Source organism: Phymastichus coffea, unplaced genomic scaffold, assembly GCF_024137745.1.
Source record: "Phymastichus coffea isolate CEN01 unplaced genomic scaffold, Cenicafe_Pcof_1.1 PCOF00165, whole genome shotgun sequence".
Taxonomy (NCBI): Eukaryota; Metazoa; Arthropoda; class Insecta; order Hymenoptera; family Eulophidae; genus Phymastichus; species Phymastichus coffea.
Genome location: NW_026706976.1, coordinates 340,152 through 359,503, shown reverse-complemented (window position 1 = coordinate 359,503; position 19,352 = coordinate 340,152). Strand labels below are relative to the sequence as shown.

The window sequence follows — 19,352 nt, the reverse complement described above, 5'->3', positions numbered from 1 at the left end:
ACGGCACGCGGCACCACTCTGCTCGAGAATCCCTAGTGCTGCGTGCACGTCAAGATGGCGCTAGCCCGCCATTTGCAGCACACGCCCGAGACAAAGATCTTCGCGAAAGAGAACACGACTAGAGTTGAATACGCGCCGATTACCAGACTGTCGAAATACAAGGACACCGATGACGTTGTTGCTCTCTCGCGGAGGGGGGGGGTCTTCCCACTCTACCGCTCTATATTCTCTTGCCAGCGCGTTTTTATCCAAGCTCACACTTCGACTCTCTCCTACCACTACTATATTTCGAATACTGTTGTCTTTTTTACTGTGATTTGCCAAAATATCAGTACAAAAAACTGCAAGTACTATTGAATGGTATGATTAGATTTATCTTTCGATTGCGTAAGGATGTCTCCCTCGAACCCTGTTCTAAACGTCTAAATTGGTTACCCATTGCTAACAGGCATCAATATTTTATAGCGATAGCTACCTATAAAATTTTGATGACTCGTGTACCTAAATATTTATAGCGCCATCTTTCCTCAAACTTAATTCAGGTATAAAGTTTCTGATGTACGCACTCAGTAGTTTCCTCTTCTTTTCGCCTTTCCAGAGCAAACACAATTACATTCGAGAAACCTTTTAGCATTCAGTCCGTGAAGTTGTGGGGTAATCTACCTTATCCGATACGAATCAAACATTTTATTGAATCGTTCAAGTCTGTGCTCTACGATTACTTGGTAAGCGGAAATTGTGATGTTAACGGGAGTTAATTAGAACATTGTTCAAATTGAATTACAGCCTTTAGTTATCATTTTATTCCAAATTTTATCTGATTATGATACATTATAAATTATCGTATTTATCCTAGATTCCTTGTATTTATCCTAGTACCATTTATTTACGCGAAAGTTAATATTTCGTCGAGCTACCCCAAATTTAAAAAAAATGATGAAAATCCATGCAGTAGTTACGGAGAAAATGGAAAAATTTCGCTCAGTTTCAATTTGAAGACGCTCTGACACTTTTTCTTTGGCTTGGCTGCAGGTTCCGGTGTCTCCCCTCCCGCCATCGCATCGCGCGCTCTGGTCCAGAGATGCGATCAGATCTCGCGTTGAACGGTGAATTCAAGGATGATAATGTAATACTATTAACGGCATGATTTTTGTCCCGTAACTTTCGCTCGAAACATTTTCAAAAACCGTGTTTTGATAATAATTAAACGCATGGGATATTTTTGCAAAAGAAATCCTATCTTCGCTACTTTTACACTTAGCGAGGTCATTTTTATTTATTTTTGTTGTTGTTGTAAATTTGTTAAAAAATCCTAGCTGTCCGAAAATATTCATCATTAGCAACAATCTCGCTCACAACAAAAGAAATTCCATTGATTTATAAGGTCATTTTAGGTAAGAGTGAGTTAAACTAGAATGTCGAACGAAGAGAATGAACCGTTGCTGTTAGCTGTACGACACCCCCAACCGTAAAAAAATTAGTTTTTAATTAAGCCTCTTTTTTATTGATAATAGCTTTGGACAAATAATTTTCAATATTTTTCTTTGAAATTTGAACCGTGATTTCATCTTCACAAGACGCTCGGTTTAGGCTGTGTTTGAAATTTATATTTGTCAAAGCTATTAGTTAATTAAGTAATAGCTTATTTTAACGGTTTTTTTGCAATAACTTAAACGATATTTATCCGATTTTTACAGTCGATCACTCATTTTGTAGGGATTCTTAGCGCCGAAAAAGGATGAAAATTCTATAGTTTTACATCTAAAAATTTAATTTAAAAAACGGGAAAAACTTTTTTAGCACCTGTTTTTCGCTAATTAGTTAACCGCGCACCACTTTTTTTTGGTCCATTGAGCTATAGTCTCATCAAGCACCACGATACAAACCTTTTCTCCACGGCTTATACCTTTATACAGTTATTGTTAGTGATTTCTGCAGAATGCTTATTGTCATCTTTATTTGCTAATTCTGAAAACCGTCAAATACGTTGATCTTATTCGTCTTAATAAATCTCATGCTATTCTACGTACTATGAGTGCTATGTGGTTCAAATCAAACCTTAGTACAATTAAGTATTAATCAAATCTCTCTCTTTCTCTCTCATTTAAATAGTTTATGATACATTGCGTTTTTACTGTTTCTGCTTTGACTTTGAATTATCGTTAAATTTTTAATTTTTGTGTTATTCTTTTTATTATATCTTATTACTTTTTTACTACTTGTACTTTTCATTTTCTCCGCATTATGTATATCTTGCAACTTACAGGGTTACACTCCATCGCTTAATAAAGCTTACTCACTCGCTCGCTATCTCGTTCGCGCGCTCAGCTGCACTTATACCCAGGCGTGCTCGCCTGGGCTCTTAGCTTCTCAATCTTATATATCTTCAATCTTCGTCATCTTGCATAGCATTGTGGCCGTCCTTGTTTATGTCCTGTCTAGCATTCACTATTTGAGCAACAACCGCACAGAGAGCAATAGACGAGCAATGGCAATTGCCGAATAGCCCCATCGCCATGTCACACCCTCATCGTCATTTGAACTTGGACATTTTTTTTTATCGAATACCACGTGAAAAATGTCGCCAAGTATATATAAGAAAGGGAAGGGAATGGGAGGGGAGAGAATCCATCGCCTTACTTTATCCCTGTCGTCCCCGAGGGGGCGATCTCTCTTTCGAATAAATTCGGCGATTCGGACAGCAGCAGCTATTTATCGAGAGGTGAGAGGCCGGCGACCGGCACGACGATATCATCCGAGCGTCCGCGCGTATCGATTTCGTAATGCGCGCGCGCGCACGTGCAATTTGAGTTTTCTCGTTTGTCATTGTCCCGTTGGGCGTAAGATTAATCGCCTCGTTAGGCTTGCTCCCGGCGTAGCCAAAGTTTTTTCGCCCGTGCGACAGGAGAAGGCGCGCGACGATCGCGAAGTTTCTCGTTGGCGTGGCACATCGTCACAAGGATTGTCGCGTGCGCGCTCGGTTCCCACGGGCCATAGACGTCTTGGGGACGGGGGGAGAGAACTTGTCGCGTACATTTGCGACGCTCAACGTTATGCGAAGGAAATCGAGCGAGCGAGCTCCGTTGGCTGATCGATGCGACCGAGGGCCACTCGGAAAAGGCTGCGGCTGGACGCGCCAGGATTAATATTTGCGCGCGACGTTCCGTGGCGAGGTTATTCGCCGAAAAGCAAAACGTTGGATTTGCCGGCAGCGCTCTAACTTCATAATTGTGAGAGCCGGCGAGCTTGTTTAACAACGTTCCAAAATTAATATTACGACGAGGAGCCGCTCGCCAATTAGAGAAAACATTATTTCGAGGGAGCAATAGCACTGTGTGTGTGTGTGTGTGTGTGTGTGCGCGCGCGACAAAAGCCTCTAATTAAAGGCGCTCTAGCGCCAGAGTGAAATAAAAGAAAGTAGGCGCGACGTTGAGGAAGTGCGCGCAATTAGCGCTTGCTAATAAAGACCTTCATCGCGTTCTTGAATAAATAACACTCGGAGATATGTACCCGCGCCGATCCTTCAATGCGTTATTCAGCCGGCTTTCCGTCTTATACGGCTGCGTGAATTTTCAACGAGGTTTACCGTGAGCAAGACGTTTCTTTCTTTTTTCCCTCTTTGTAGTCCTCTCCTAGAGATTAAAGCGGCTTTCCCTCATTCTCCAGACGCTTTTTTCTTTTGCCCTCCCTGAATTAATTTTCCTTTAGAGCAATTTGCTCGATTCGACGAACGCGAATGCTCGCTGTATTTTCTTTTTCTCCCCCCTTGTTTTTTTTTTTTAATTGTCAATTCTACCTCGGTAATTGGAAATCCCGCGGCCGATAATTGAATATTTGAGACAAGCGACCTTGTATATTCGCGCGCATTCCGCGCAATGCGTGTATACCGTGACGACACTGTCTGCGCGAGCGCGAGTTTGTCCGCGATGATTTATTGGCTCATTTTTTAGTCGCCGCGCGCTATATTTCCAATGAAAAAAATCACTTGACGCGTAGATTGAATCCTAAACGTCAATATACGCTCGGTCAATCTTTAGAAAAGATGGTCGATAAAAAAACACCAAAAGTAGATGGTTAGAACGGATATTAGCAATTACGCCTCTAAGAAACGAGATTAAAACTAGGACAGGCGGATGGAAAAAAGAAAGAGAAGCGTGAAAATTGGCTATCGAGCCAATCGTCAAACGGCCAATCACTAGCGTGTCACGATGTTTAATAGAGGCACCTACACGTAGGTGTCTGCCACCTTGTATTCAATATCCGCCGTTCAGTCGACTGACTCGACCGCTGCTGGCTGGACAGTCGACAAAAAAAAAGAACAAAGTAAAAGGCACGCGGCTAACGTCAGTCTATTGCTGGGTGACACCTTCGATTTTGCGCCCTTCGAATGCGCGTCGTCGGCTTTGCTTGGCAATAAAAAAAATCCTCTTCGGTAATTGGCCGAACACCCGATCAATTCCACGCGCGTTTTCGTGATTTCGATTTGCATGAAAATGCGAAAATGAAAAAAAAATGTCACGTTCGCTCGATACGCTTAACCAAGTGCGACCGTCGCGCGCATTTAGATACAGTAGAACAATTGTTAATTATTTTCTCTTTCTTTTCGTCTGGAGCAGTCTTTGTTAGCTCTTTTTCAACTATTTCTGCAACTTGCAATTTCCTGTCTGCGACCTTAGCATGTGCCTTTATTACACTCGCCTTTGTCGTTTCTTTGTCTTGCATTTATTGCAAGGAAGCAATGGTTACTTTTTGTAGAAATAAGAAACCAAGGCTGAAAAGTCAAGAAAATGAAAAGAAAAGAGATAATTTGCATTTGGTGCATCCTGCTTTAATTAAAAGCCATAATTCGAAGGCAGAAAACACATATAGCTTAATGTGATTTCCAAGTAGTACGAGTAAATGTTTCGTTCAGCACCGAGTTTCAGCTTTCTACAAAGCTAAAAAATCCGCCGAGAAAATCGTTGCTCAGTTTTAATAAACAAATACGCATCACCGAGCGATAGGTATAACGGTGAGCTCGTGGATAGCCAGAGAAGGAGAGGAAGAAAACAAGGTATGTAGCGGGTATACACGTATGCGTGTGAACGAGGTCACCAAAGCTTGTTGAATTTTATATCTCGCACTGCGGATTTCCCCTTGAAGAGACAGTGAGAGGAGAGAAGGTGCATGGATTGGTTCGTGGATGTTTATTGGTTGGCGAGAGTATAGCCATATAGTCGCGCGCCTCGGCCGAGCAATTCTTTGCCGAACGCCGGAAGCTGAATCCATCACTGACGTAAACGAGCGCGGCTCTGCACGCAGGTACACGCGATTTTATGTGCAGTCATTTAGGATGTTGGCGATAACAGCTTATTGGATATATCGAGAGCATTGTGTCTAACGAGCATTTGATTTAAAAGGATGTGCTGTGTATCCGGAAAATCTGTAAAATCTATCCGGGATCCATTGATTGCTCTCCGTCGCGTTGCCGCTGATCAACGTCACAAGTTCCTCCTGAATTTTATAACAGATCTTATTGGTTTCATTATCCGAAGTCTAAAGTGGTTTTTACACGCGAGGTTAATCGTCTCCACGTGCTAAAACACCAAAGAAACGTGCTCTTAAGCAACGTTCACACGTTGAGTCAATGGAAAAAGTACGTAAGTTCAAGAAATAGTTACAACAGCGCTAGCCTCTGGTGAACGTAATTAGGAAGTCAATAAATTGATGTGAAAAGTGAACAAATAGCTTCTCTAAATCCATCGATTTTTCGGGCTGCTGTCCGAAGTAAACTTTCAAACCAGACAAATAGATGGGCAAAATAGTTGGGATTTTTTAATTCGAAAGTCCCGGAAACGAGTGCCGTGACTATTTGAATTGGAAAACTCGTTTTCCACTTCGTTAAGCACGCTTGTACGAATAATATGCGTAATGGACAGTTGGCCAGCGTGCATTTGCTATTTCTTGTCTCGTACTTAAAAATGATAATTTATCTCGACCGTAATAAATAGCGCAACACAAAACGTTGCTATTTCAGCCAGGACCTCCTGCATCATCTGCACTAGAAACTTTCGTTGGCTGTAAAATGTTACCGTTTTAATTTTCAAATTTCTTACCATTATAGTTTATCGTTCGTTCTAATTGCAGATATCGTAGTTTTGAAAATCTATTTTTCATTCGAAAGACACGGCGCTGGTAGACAATCATCAGTGGCAAATTGAATCAACAAATGACAATACGTACTGGTGTAGATGAATCGAAGCATAATTATAAGCAACTACATCTGCAAACAGATCGGTATTTTACTTTCGTAAAACTATTCGCGAAACTATTTTTCAAAACTTTTCTGAAAGAAGAAATTCAAAATACGTTGGAATACTCTCGCTCAATTTTCGCTACATCACGCATGTGCATCCACAATGAAGTTTCCGAGTTGCGCTTTTCGCGCACGGCGAGCGCACTTTTTCTTCTTTTTGCTATGGCAATCAACAGCGGAAAAATGCTATTTCGCGCGTACGCGACGTCGGACCAAAGATCCGTTGCTCTTCCCCTCTTTTCTCCGAGGCCACGCTCCGGCCGACAATGCTGTGCAGCTGCGTGTAATCGCCTTAGCGAAGTTATAAAAGCCCGACGCGCACGCGAGTTTTATCGAAGCGCCGGTTGTTTCTCGCCGGGCGCTTTGCAAACGCGCGTGAAAACGAGACTTTCGCGGAGCGCGCGCGGACCGACGGCATTTCGCTCGCTTTCGCGCGGCAGTCTGCTTCGTCGATCCTTTTCGATTCGTTGTCGCGCCTAACGAAATGACAAATTAGTTTTTCACTGTGCTTGCGGCCGTCCACGGACGCCCCGGCGCTTCGTCGCGATTTCGTCAAGTCAAAGGCGTCGATCGCGTCGCGGTGATGCGTGATACTTTTGAGCGCGCGCCGCTCGTCGATATTTTCGAGGCCGGAGGCTCTCGATCCACTACCGCGCGATCCGAAGTGTTTAATTATAGCTGTCGCGCGCGCGACGTAATCGATGGCCACGGCGACGCGGCCGCACGCGCGAATTCGTTTTTCGCGAGCCATTCCCGTTGATTAGCGGCGACGAGTGCGCGGGCGACGAGTGCAATCTCGACAGACGACTTTCGTAATCAATTACTGTCGACTTTGTCGGCGATAATGAAGAGAATTCGTGCCACACAAGAAGCGACGGTACAGAGGCAACTGCAAAAAAAGCCAACGGCGCTCGAGCTTGGATAAGCACCTATACTCTAGGGCGTGCTTCGGCTCCTTCTACAAGCATGGGAAAGGCAGAATTGAAACAAGCCTTGCAAGTTGAAAACGTGCTTGCTATGCGCGCGCCTGCAATTTTCCTGTTTACAAGGCCTGTCGCGCTACTTAGCACTCTCGGAGGCAAAAAAAGGGGGGAGGGGGCGAGCAAGTTATGCGCGTCATTTGCTCGTTCTCCCATTCTACTCAAAACTTTGGACGGGAAATTGAAACCGACAACTTTTCCAAACTTCCCCCATTGTTGCTTTGTTATCGAACTCCTACCGGATATCACCTGCTTTAGGAAAGTGAGAGAAAGTTTTGTTGCAATAAGCCGATTTCGTATCGTTAGACACGATGATAAAGCGACAAACAAGATTGGAACAACAAAAAATAACTACACTAACGAGATAATCTTTCGTTGTAATTACTCGTTCAACTGTCACGTATTCATTCTTGGAAGCTCCTTTAGCAGCAACTATAACAATCCGTTTTCTTTGATTCGTCGAGTATGTTAAAAGAGTCACTTTTGAAACTTTCATTGCTAACCTATTAACTTCAATGACTTGGAATTTTACAAAGTGTCAAAATTACTGTCTTTATTAAATATACCTTTTCGTCAAAATTCCTGTTAGCAGTATTTATTTCGTGTCATCTATTATTTTACAACTTGTCACGAATTACAAGCTTTGTTCAAAACAAAAATCAGAATTCTACAACGCGACAGAACGCGGAATGAGCATCGGACACTTTTATTGTCACTCAACTGAAAATCAAAAACAAAGCAAACAGGTCACTTTTGGAAGGCTTTACCTCTGATCATTCTGAGAAATACGCACTTCAATATGTTCAAAAGTTATTAGTGATCGCCGATCGTCATAGCTACGCACAAGCGTATATTATATGTATGATGTATCACCTGAGTGTAACCAACTCTCAGTTACTCTTGTAGTATCGGGGTTGCCCGATCTTGAACGAGGACAAATAGAAAAAAGAACAGCGAAAAAAGTTCATACTGTCACCGTCTCTTACAGCTCACTTTCACCAGAGACTGCTGCTCTCGGATGGTTGAAGAAAACGACGCGCGGATTTCATGATTCGTTTAGACTTCTCTCACGTCTCTCTCTGGCTCTCACTTCTGCGTTATGTTTGAGATCGGCTAAACGTGAGCATGGTTTCTTCGGGAAATAGATGTTGAACGGTTTTTTGCCTTTCTTTTTTTCCCAAATTCCGATGTTTTTCTAAGTGTATTTTTCGTTGTTATTCATCAGAAATTAAATTTCCTTTTTTAACTTTTGACGCGCAGGGAATTGCATTAAATAGATTGTCAGTTTGGTTTTGTAGAGCTTTTCGTTAAGTGATGGATATTTTCAAATTTGCGTAACATATTGACATGAGTTTAATCACGAAAGAAAACGATCGATTATTAATTACAGCGATTTTTCTGAGAGAATGAAATATTTTTTGAAGGATGAAAATAAAATATGCAAAATGAAAACTGATTCTAGAATACAAATCGAATATTCAGGAATTAATGAATGATAAGATACAAAAGCCAAGCAACACCAAAGGTACTATTAGCTACTTTTGTTCTCCCCGTAAGATCTATACTTATTTTTCAAGACTAAACAAAGGAAAAAGTGATCGCAACAATAAGAGGAACAGTGTCGAGTGAAGAATAAGAGAGATTCGGAAAAACGGTAACGGATAAAAGTATCAAAAGAGGTAACAAACTAAAGTGGGCTGGTTTTAAGTTGAGCGCGCGCGAGGTAGTTACTCGAGTTTGAAAGAAAACATTACGCGGTAAGAAGCGGAGCGCAAGTTGAATTAAAAGAGCGTCTAATGGAAAGGCGGGAGGGAGGAGGCGATGCCGAAAAGAAAAGAAAAGTGAGAGAGAAGATAAATGAAAGCGGCAGGCATCGGAGAGAAAGGGATGAGCGAAGGATGCGCGGAGAGAAAATTGTTGAGCGGGCGAAGCAGCGAAAGGAGAGAACGGGTTCGCCGAGCTTGCGGAAACTCCGAATGACTGCCGCGCGAGAGAGCGCGCATACAGCTTTTGCGCGAGGATTGCACGAGTGAAGGGAAAGCTGCTTTCTCTCCGATTGCCGGGGAACGAACAATCGGCCATTGTGAGGCTTTCTAATTCGTAGACCGGGCTCGAGCGTATTGCATCCCCAAGATGCAATACGCTCCAAATCGATATCGATTAGCAACAGGTGTTGCGACGTTAAATGTCGGAAGCGGAGCGCGTCACTCGGCCGTAGCCTCGTATCGAACGATGTCAATTTGGCACGAGCGAGGCGTCAAATAACGACCCGATAAACCAGTACGGTTATCGCGCGCGCGGCTCGGTAAACTTGGGCGCGTGCAAGGAAGCCCGACGGCCACTCTCTGCACTGCGTTCGCGACGGCGGCGGCGGCGGCGGCGGCGGCGGCGGCGGCGGCGAAAGGACGGGCGCGCCAGTGCGCGAGATTCGTCGCGCCCGAAAAAGAAGGAGGTCATTAAGTGGCGGGCGGACGGAACGATCGCGCGCGTTCCGCTCAGACTGGCGACCGCACCATAGCTAGGACGCCGCCAGCAGCGCTCGCGCGCACCCACCGAAAACTGGAGTAACGTGCCGCGCGCGCGCGCGTCCCTGAACTGCGGTGTCACGGCGGGGAGGTGACAGTATAATGCGCCAACTGACCTATTTGCGATACCCCCAACGACGCTGCAGATACGCAATTTTCGCGAGGATTTTTCAGCTGTGTGGATCGGCTGGTCGTGCATTCTTTATTAGTGCCAAACGCTAGCGACATGCGTGCCCGAGCTTCAATGCTACTTCTCGATGAGACTCCCGCTGGACGACTTTCTCTTGCTCTCGGCGCCGCGGACTTTACGATTATGGAACGCGGTAAAGCGACAAGTTTATCGGATAGCCTTTTTTCTTGATTTTTTTTTTCTTTTTTTTTTTCTTTTTTGCCTTATGGATATTTACGAGGGTGACGCGTTCAAGTAGTATTTGGTTAATGTTATTTCACGTGTGCGCATACACGAACGGATAATGGATACAAATTGTTTTTTTTTTGTAGTTTGAAACTTGGCTTTTTCGGCAAATAAATGTTTATGGTCCTTGGGGTTCGTCCAGTTAATGAAGGAAATTATGAGGTGTTTTGTTACTGGATTATACGCTTACCGTGAACAAAATATAGTGTCCATTAAGCCTATACGTTTTAATTGAATACCACCTATTACATCAATTTATTTATTGTAATTCATACGTTGGTCGCCGTTGCTTTAGTTCGCTGTCATTCATAAATATGATTTTATTTATTTCACACTTGATTAACGGCGCGTGCGAGATATACGCGAAATGTCAGCTAATAAATCACGACTGAAGGACATGAGGGACGAGTGGACATCTGGGTAAGCCGTTGAAAATAAAAAGTATACAGCGTTGTTGTCGAGAGAGGCCGCGCTTGCCGAATTCCGCAAGCCTTGAGATTTGTGATGGGAAAAGAAAAACCCGCCGTCCCCACATAATTCACTCGTAAATCAAACGGATTCTGCAGCTGCAGAAGAAGCAAGGAATCGTCGGCTATATGTTAATTTTTTCGTTGCAGCACTGCGTGTTCCTGTGCGTGTTTTTGTACAGTAAGTGGGTCAACCGGCTGCTCGAGGCGCATTGTTTTTGTCGATTGTACTGGTGCGGATTATTAAGTCCTCTTTGTTTTGGTTGTTGCGTCATCTACATATATTCTCCGCAGTAAGACGTTCATTCTCTTTTACGAAGCCAGATGAACTGGGTATGATTGAAAAGTTTATTATGGCACATCTTTTTTACGACGGGGAGGTGTATAGGAAGCGATAAGAAGACTGGAAAATTATGACAAAAAGTTTATACTGAATTTTAAGGAGTCGACTCGCGAGCGAGCTTTCATAAAAATTTTATATGTTTTTATGACTGAATATACACTCATGAGTTTTATTGCCTTAAAGATACTAAACGTGTACTGTTTGCTCGAACAACTTTCCAGCAAAAAGATACTATATTAGATTTTTCCGAATGAATGTTTGAAAAATACAACATTGTAATGTAGTTGTTGGTTAATTTTTTTTTCGCGTAAACCTGCACTCATAATATCTTGACATTCAGAAAATGTAAATTATTGCAGTATTTTTCGTGGAAGTCTCTGTTTCTCTAAATTATACCGGTTCTTGCGAGTTTTATTGCCCAAATCACGAAAACAATGGCCAAAAGTAATTCTAAAAGGTGAACCATATAAACGATGAATTTTGATATTTCTCAGAAAAGTTTTGCGTCGAAAATATAGTTGATTTGTCTCAAATTGCCTCGTCTTAAATCTAAAAATATGTCCGCCACTGTTGCGTTAATGATTTACGCAGTGCCGCGAATTGCGCTTTCTTTTTACCAGGTACTTGCAAGTTGTGATAAAATACACACGCAAAGCATTAAGCAGCGTAACCCGAGCGCGGCCGTTCGTTTGCAGCTTTCAAAGCGCACACCTCGAGCGGGCACTTGAAAAATTAAATTAAAACTGCAGGAGGGTGAGAGAAGGAGCGATTTTAATTTTGCATGCGGCAACGATCCTCCCTTGAATAAGTTGGCCGCGCGAAACTTTTCCAACTAATTTCTCAGAAAGTATCGTCGAGAGGCAAGAGGAGGCCAATTCGACGATGCATTATAAATCAGCCGGGCGGAAGCACGCCGTCGTGCGCGTAGTGCTCGCCCTCGAGCCGATACGTAGGCAACTTGCGAGGTGAGTCGCAAGTTCATCTCAACGGAAGCGACCAATTACGCAAGCTTGTCGCGGCTAATGACGGCATAAGTCGGAGCAGGAAAGAGAGAGAGAGAGAGCGAGAGAGAGAAATAGGCCAGTGGCGCGGCGGGCCAATGTAATCGAAAACGATTTGCCCCCGTGGTACACTTGCGGAGAAGATATTCGCCAAGCTTTTCTAAGTGGAACGACGACCGCGCGGGCTCCAAGTTGTCGAGCGACCCTCCGTCGCGCGCACACGCGAATCCCCGACAATATTATGCATTGCGCAGATGTTGCCGCCCTTCTTCTTCTTCTCTCTCTCTCTCTCTCTCTTTCTCCTCGTCGAACACGTTGAAACTTTGATTGCGTTCGAGCTTTTCTCGCTATTTTTTTTAAGGGAGGTGGAGCGTTCACATGTCGCGTCGCTCTTTCTTTATTCCCTCTTTTTCGTGCCATTCGCCACATACATATTCACCACGTGTAATGCAGGTGCGCGTCTATCATTGCTTTGAAGCTGCACGAAACATTCGAGCAGCCATTTCAGACAACAAAAGTAGCGCTTCTGGTGCGGTAATGCTGTTGCACGATGTCTCTCGCGCATTCGGCTAATTAGTCGCAATATACGTGACTGCTACTGCCGCGCACACGTGTCATACGATTGTTCTGTCCCCGCCCTTCCCGAGCTGCGTCTTTGTGTACGCGCACGGAGCGCGCACACAAAGTATTCTCCCATACTTGACGGGCTTCGTTTGAAATTCATGATGCTACACGAAAGCTACCGCGCGGCTCGGACTGGAAATAGAATTACGCTTGTCCCCGTGGAAAAGCCATCGTGAATTATTTTAATATACACAGTGCAGAGGTGAGAGGAATAAAATTACCTGTTTGATAACGTAATAACGTCCTGTGTCCGAGACCAAGACGTCGATTTGTGCGTCTCCTCGTTTAAGTGACAAACGCAATTGATAAGTGCTTATATCTGAAACAGAGCAAAGACAAAATGGTAATGCGTTATTGGTCCGTCAAGTACGTCTAGCAATCGCTAAAATATCGCGGAGCAGTTACGCGAAGGACGTTTTCGGCAGGTGTCTCTTCCTCGATTTCGACAAGAAACTAAGGGAGCACGTCATTTATCTCGACAGCTACTAGGATCTGTGCGCGCGACGTATTTTGTCGGCACACACATCGGAAAACAACGTATGATACTATATATCCCCTTTTCCTTTCTACTTTCTTTTTATATTCAAGCTGCGCCGTATTTCTGTCTCTTTACCTCTTATTCATTCGTATATATGCTTTTGTTTCGGAACAAGCCGCCTACGCGCTTCCACTCTGGATTTTTCCGGACGTTCTTGAATGGACCATCCAGATGGACATCCTTGAGAGTCAAGGATGTAAACGATCTACGATCCGAGCTGCTTTTCTGAGTTTTTCAACGACCAATTTCTATCGTTTCCATTTTTTTTTCTTTTTCCGCAATATTTCTTGCATACTGTCCTTACGGTCTGGTGCTGGATTGAATGGCTGTTAGCTTATGCGAGTGATTGAGAAGAGACAATGGAAATAGTAGAAGTTGTGTTTTGTATAACTATAAGTCGTCTTATTGTAATGCTCGGAAAATGTCTGGTTTCTTTACAAAACAAATTTTAATAAGATACATCCGGTACGTGAAAATTTATTAGAGAAAGACGTGAAGTTTTTTATATTACTAATTAATTCACATTCATTCAAGATATAATTCAAATATCGTATCCAATGGTATTTTAGAAAAGCCCAATGATGCAGGTAGAGAGTAGAGTTAGGAAAATTCGTTTCGACGAGAGTCAGAGAGAGAGAGAGAGAGAGAGAGAGAGAGAGAGAGAGAGAGAGAACGGCAACAAGCAACGAGATCTTTGAGTAATCAAGGCTTTTAATGAAGTTTCCGGACAAGCGAGCGTTTTGCATTTTTTCTCGTACTCTTCTTGCTATGGTTATTTCTCTCATTTCTATATCACTTGAGTGAGCAGAATTTGTTTTCAACGGATATTGCTGTTCGAAATTCCTCGCTTTTTACTTTCACTTTTTTTGTATCATCGTAGGCATCTACGCTTCATTGTTTTCGATTCACGCGGCAAATCCTTGTTGTCGTTTTAGGAGAGTCATACTATTCTCATCAACTTGCGCGTGTATCGTAAACTTTTGAATTTCACAGTAGGTGTTGTATGGTGCAATAGAATCAAATATTGCGTTCGTCTTCCCGATATAATCACTGCGTGCAATTCGAAGAAAAATTGCTCGTTATTTTCAGGTGAGCGGCGTTATTAGAGAAGTAAAGTTACCGCGGCCGTTTTATGCAGGTGGTAGCGACTTTAAGACTCTTTCGTTATTGCGATCGCGTTGAAACATACACGTCGATTAATTAGTTTTCTCCATATTCTTCTTCCTCGTTATTACAACATAAGTCAGCGGAGACTGGAATATCACGTAAAAAGCGAACGCAACGATTAAAACTTTTTTTTTACAAAGTTGAGCGACTGCGATCTGCTGTTAACCGAGATGGAACAAGATAAGAGGAGCTTGGGCTACAGTCTGATGAATGAACTTTCGAGATAGATGTAAATCAATCAAAAATATTGACAGCACCGTCGATTATTTGGAATTCCAATTTCCGTCAAAGTTAAGAAAATATTGATGACCGTCGGAAAGTGTTAAAATATATGGAGGAAAAAATTTATTGGCGACTGCGATCCAGTTGATATAATGAATTCTATTTGCGATATAAAAATATAAAATCAAATCTCATAACCTTCTCTATAAAAAATTTCCAACACATAGAATAAATATTTTGAAAATTTGTTATAATTTCTCTTTTAGTTAGCTAACTGATGTTATTATATAATTCTATTAATATCTGCTTGTTTTTTTGATAAATGCATTCAATTAATTGAAGATCGGTGATGATAAAAGTTGATTTTCAATTAATTTACTGTCATAATCTTTTGAATGGTTCTAGCTTATCAATCAAATAATACGATAGAACGTAATTGATACAGTTTGTGCAGTTTTTTATATCGTGTAAATAGACTATGCAACGAAAAGAAAGAGGAACGAACGAAGTATCATTAACGTAATATGATTAATCTCGGTCACAAAAAGTTGGTTGTAATCTTGGATCGAGTGGTAATAATGAGCGATCCTGTGCCAGAGTTGCAAAGCGGTCGATGAACAGTATGAAGATGGCTCTAAGGATATTTCATACCCACAACCAGTGATAGGTGATTTGAGGTAAGCATTAATTTTCTATCTGTTCTATCAGCCTATTTGTTCCCGTTACCGATGTCAGAGGTTTCTCGCGACATTTTCAAAAGTAACATTTTTATCAATTTTCAAGTTGCACTTGACTTGGACTTATAGGTCGTTCTGGTCCTACGTACTGTGTAATCCGGGTGCATTTTTGGCGGACTAGATAAAACAATAGTGTATTAATCACGGTAGAGGCCCCGGTCCCATAGCTACGTATGAATGCGGACGGATACGGACGCGAATCGCAACTCTAGTAACATCACTAAAAATATCTAGTTCGATTATTTAGTACCAACACTACCGGTAGTGAGCAAAAGTGACTGTTATTTAAATTTGTAGCGCCGAACGTACCACATTTAATGTAACGCCTATCTAACCTTTACATTATTGCAGTCTATAAGATGGCAAATGATAGAGAATTGATAGACTTTCAACTACAATTAGTGGAATTAGGCCTTAATTTTATAGAAGTACTTGAATATATGAGAAGAAGAAAATATATATAAATGATATGTATTAATCATCCCAAAAACTTTTTTTACATTAGCATACTCATCAATAAGCAATATTCATGAGAATTTGAAAAGTAAATTGTAGACCTGACATTTGAACATTAAATGTGGTACGTTCGGCGCTACAGTTTTAAACAACAGTCACTTTTACTCACTACCGGTAGTGTTGGTACTAAATAATCGAACTAGATATTTTTAGTGATGTTACTACAGTTGCGATTCGCGTCCGTATCCGTCCGCATTCATACGTAGCTATGGGACCGGGGTCAGAGAAAGCGACAAGCCCCTAGCACGTATTTGACGCCATCAGCTTCATCTCGCGTGTCATTTTAAACGTGCTCGGAACTTGTCAAAACTTTCCCTCCGTAGGTCAATAATGTATAATTATAAACGTTTTCAAGACGGTTTACAATCGCTTTACAAGTGTATAATTAGATCAAGTATTATTTGTCTTCTCGATATAATTACTGCATGTAATTCGAAGAAAAATTGCTCGTGATTTTCAAGCGAGCGGTATTAATAGACTAGAGTTACCCCGCCAATTTCACACTGGAGATAGTGACTTTAAGTCTCTATTTTATAATCGCGATCGTATTCAAAGGTGCACGTAGATTGATTAGTTTTTTCCTTTTCTTCGTCGTTAAATAAAAGCCAGTGGACGAATGTTCTTTTATAAAGTCGTGCGGCGATGATCTGCTGTTGATCGAGAAAGGATAAGACAATCCTAGCTTACGCTACGGTCCGACAAAAAGAAATTAACAGCGTCGTCGATCATTCTCGATTGATTTTCGTCGATTTAATTTTTGTCAAAGTCGAAAGCATATTAATAACTGTCGAGAAGTGTCAAGGAATAGAGGAATGGCTAAGCAAAATTATTGGCGACGGCCACGCCTTAAATTTCTAATTCGGGAATTTGCGTGGGATATTCCCTGATAGGAGGACCTTGAATTCGAGAGACGCGAGAATATTATTTTGACAAACACGAAACGATTATAATTTGAACACAAACATCATAGAGGCTGAAAATTCGTAAAGATAATAACGCACAAGTGACTGCATACCGAAGCCAAAGTTCATTTAATTCCTGCAAAGATCGATAAACGAGAGGTTATCAAGGCGAAAACCTCCTTTTCAGTCTTCTTATCTCAAAATCGCAGCTTGGCCACCCGTTTGCGATTCTCGAACTGAAAAATGTAATCCTCGTCGCGTTCACAAAGCTTTTTTACGCTCTTAATTTTCGGCTCTGCCCGATACACCGACTGCGATATTATTATGTTGCGTAAAATTTGTAACCGTCCATCTCTATTATGACATTTGTATTAAAATTCTAACCATTTCAAATGGATAATACGCGTATTCACTGATGTTCGATTAATCACATTGTTGTTGTAAAGAAAAAAAATAAAAAGAAAGCGAAAAAGGTAGGCGAGTAGAGAAGCAAGCGTGATGCAAAATGCAACTTTTGCTCATCTTAATTTTGAATGTAGGAGTAAAAACAACGATCAAAGTTCTTTCTCCGCGTAGTTATCCGCGACTTTGACCCGTCGACCGCGGGAGTAGGTCCTCGGATAAGAATCGCTTGCATGACAGCCTGGATAATGAAGCCATTAATAAATCGCATCGTGGTTACGGTCCAAGTTTTTCTTCCTCGGCTTGTATATACGTACAGCCGGGCTCTCTTGCATAGCGGCTGTCTTCGAGCCTTGGTATCCCATTAGTTATCGTTAATTCTTAATTGGGTCGGCAAGTAAGCGAGTCAGAAAGTCATATTTCTGCTTTCTTTGTCCTTCCTCGAGCGCCGAGCCTGCGTTGTCGTATTACGTGACGCATTGTCATTCCGATATACGTCGTAACGAGCAGGTCTCAGCTCTGCCAAACTTCCTCGATCAATTAATTTACTTTTCTTATCGTCAGTCGTCACAATCTTCATAATAAACACGCGATCCCATCTTTTTCGTGAGATTACTACGTGAAAAGAATGTCCGCAATTCGTCGGAATAACGCATCTGCGCGAACTTACTTAACACACGAACGACGTGCGTGTAGCGTGTATCAGTAGCAAATTTTCGGAAGTGCTGAATTATGTAGCGATTAGGGTTATTACGGTTTTTACATAAAAATGAGGCAAGGAAGCTGTTTGGTACAGATAATATGAAAGCTTGCTAAAAGCATGAAAAATGTCAGATCTACGCAAAAATCATGTGATTAGCGGAGTTAATTTGACATTCGTTTTGAATAAAATATGACAGGTTTTGTTTTCGGCACCAATCGCGTCTTTTGTTTAATAACCGAATTCTTCTTCTGTGACAAATTTCGCCAGAGAACCCGCGTGTTTTCCGCATGAAAGCAATCTTATCTTTCGACAAATTTCATTTCGTCATATCTCTATCTAATCTGCCAACCTGATTGTTAGTGTCCTCGTAAAAAAGAGCATCAATAAGCCAATATTTTGCCTCAAGTCTAATCACTGTTTCATCGGAACTTTGATAAAAAAAGGAAAAGAAAACATTATATCACGGTTCTTCCGATCAGAAAATATAATACAATGCAACAAGGTCGGTTGTGAAACCGAAGAAAAAATGAATCTGATGAAGCGTCGTTAAAAACAAATATATAACGCATCCTATATCCGAGGAAAGTTCGTAGATTTAGCGCAGGGTTCTGAACGTTGAATCGCAGTCCACTCCCGATGCTCGGCAGTTATTTCTGGCTTTCAGCGCGGATTTCAGGAGAGCGAGCGAGAGCGTCGATCAAATAAGGACAGTTCCATAGTCGCGTGGCACGCTGACTGCTTTCACTGCGAGCTACGAGCACGTGCCTGCGACGTGCCTAGCGCGCGTCATTCGCATTTCGTGTTAAGGCGCGAGAATCTCCACAGCCATAAACGAGATGAATGTGCTCGTATTTAGGCGGCGATACTGAATGTCGACGACGTATAAGTAAAAACGAACGAGCCCCTTTTGCCTCGAGGCAATGTTAGCCAGCTGCGAAGCTAGTTTCCAATGTTCGCGATATACGATGTTCTTTCGATTGCAAAGAGGTGACTATTGCAAAGAGGATCGTGCCGTCAAGTGAAAGCAAGTGTTCAAATTCAATGCAGTAAATTTTAACAGTTACAGTTTTCGAACAATTTATTCTTACGCCGAATAACTCCAACTTACAAATCGACATTTTCAAATCGAATGAATTCTACTTTCCTCTTCGAATGTTAGGACTACCAATAGGAGAAGGGAATAATTCGGTTAGCTCATTGCACGTCATCTAACTGAAACTGTTTACATTACATTATCATATGCCATTGCCAACTTACTGCAATTTATTCCAATTTTTAAACAAAAGAGTTTGTAATTTACGGCAGAAAATCTAATGTATTGCATCATTGAATAATCTAACAACTAGTTCAACGTTTTTCGCGAAAATCAATAAACAAGCATCAGCCCTTGTACGTCTTATAAATATGATCCGAATACATAGTTGCTCGATCATCGCTAAGATCAGTCGATTCAAACGCGAGATGAATACGTCGCGCGTAAATGTCTAACGAAACGGACCACAGTTGCATCGTGTA

At 42.0% G+C, this 19,352-nt stretch overlaps 1 protein-coding gene across 2 annotated transcripts in view; it reads right to left on the bottom strand.

The window, feature by feature from the left end:
• LOC131673038 (ras-related protein Rap-2c) overlaps positions 1-19,352 on the bottom strand; it is a 54,863-nt gene that overhangs the window by 14,031 nt on the left and 21,480 nt on the right. The window contains exon 2 of one of the 2 annotated variants that reach the window (XM_058950683.1): positions 12,872-12,969. The exons of the other annotated variant lie outside the window; for it this stretch is intronic. The gene's annotated coding sequence lies outside the window, so the exon portion shown is untranslated. The remainder of the gene's footprint in view (positions 1-12,871; positions 12,970-19,352) is intronic. 2 annotated transcript variants of the gene reach the window in all.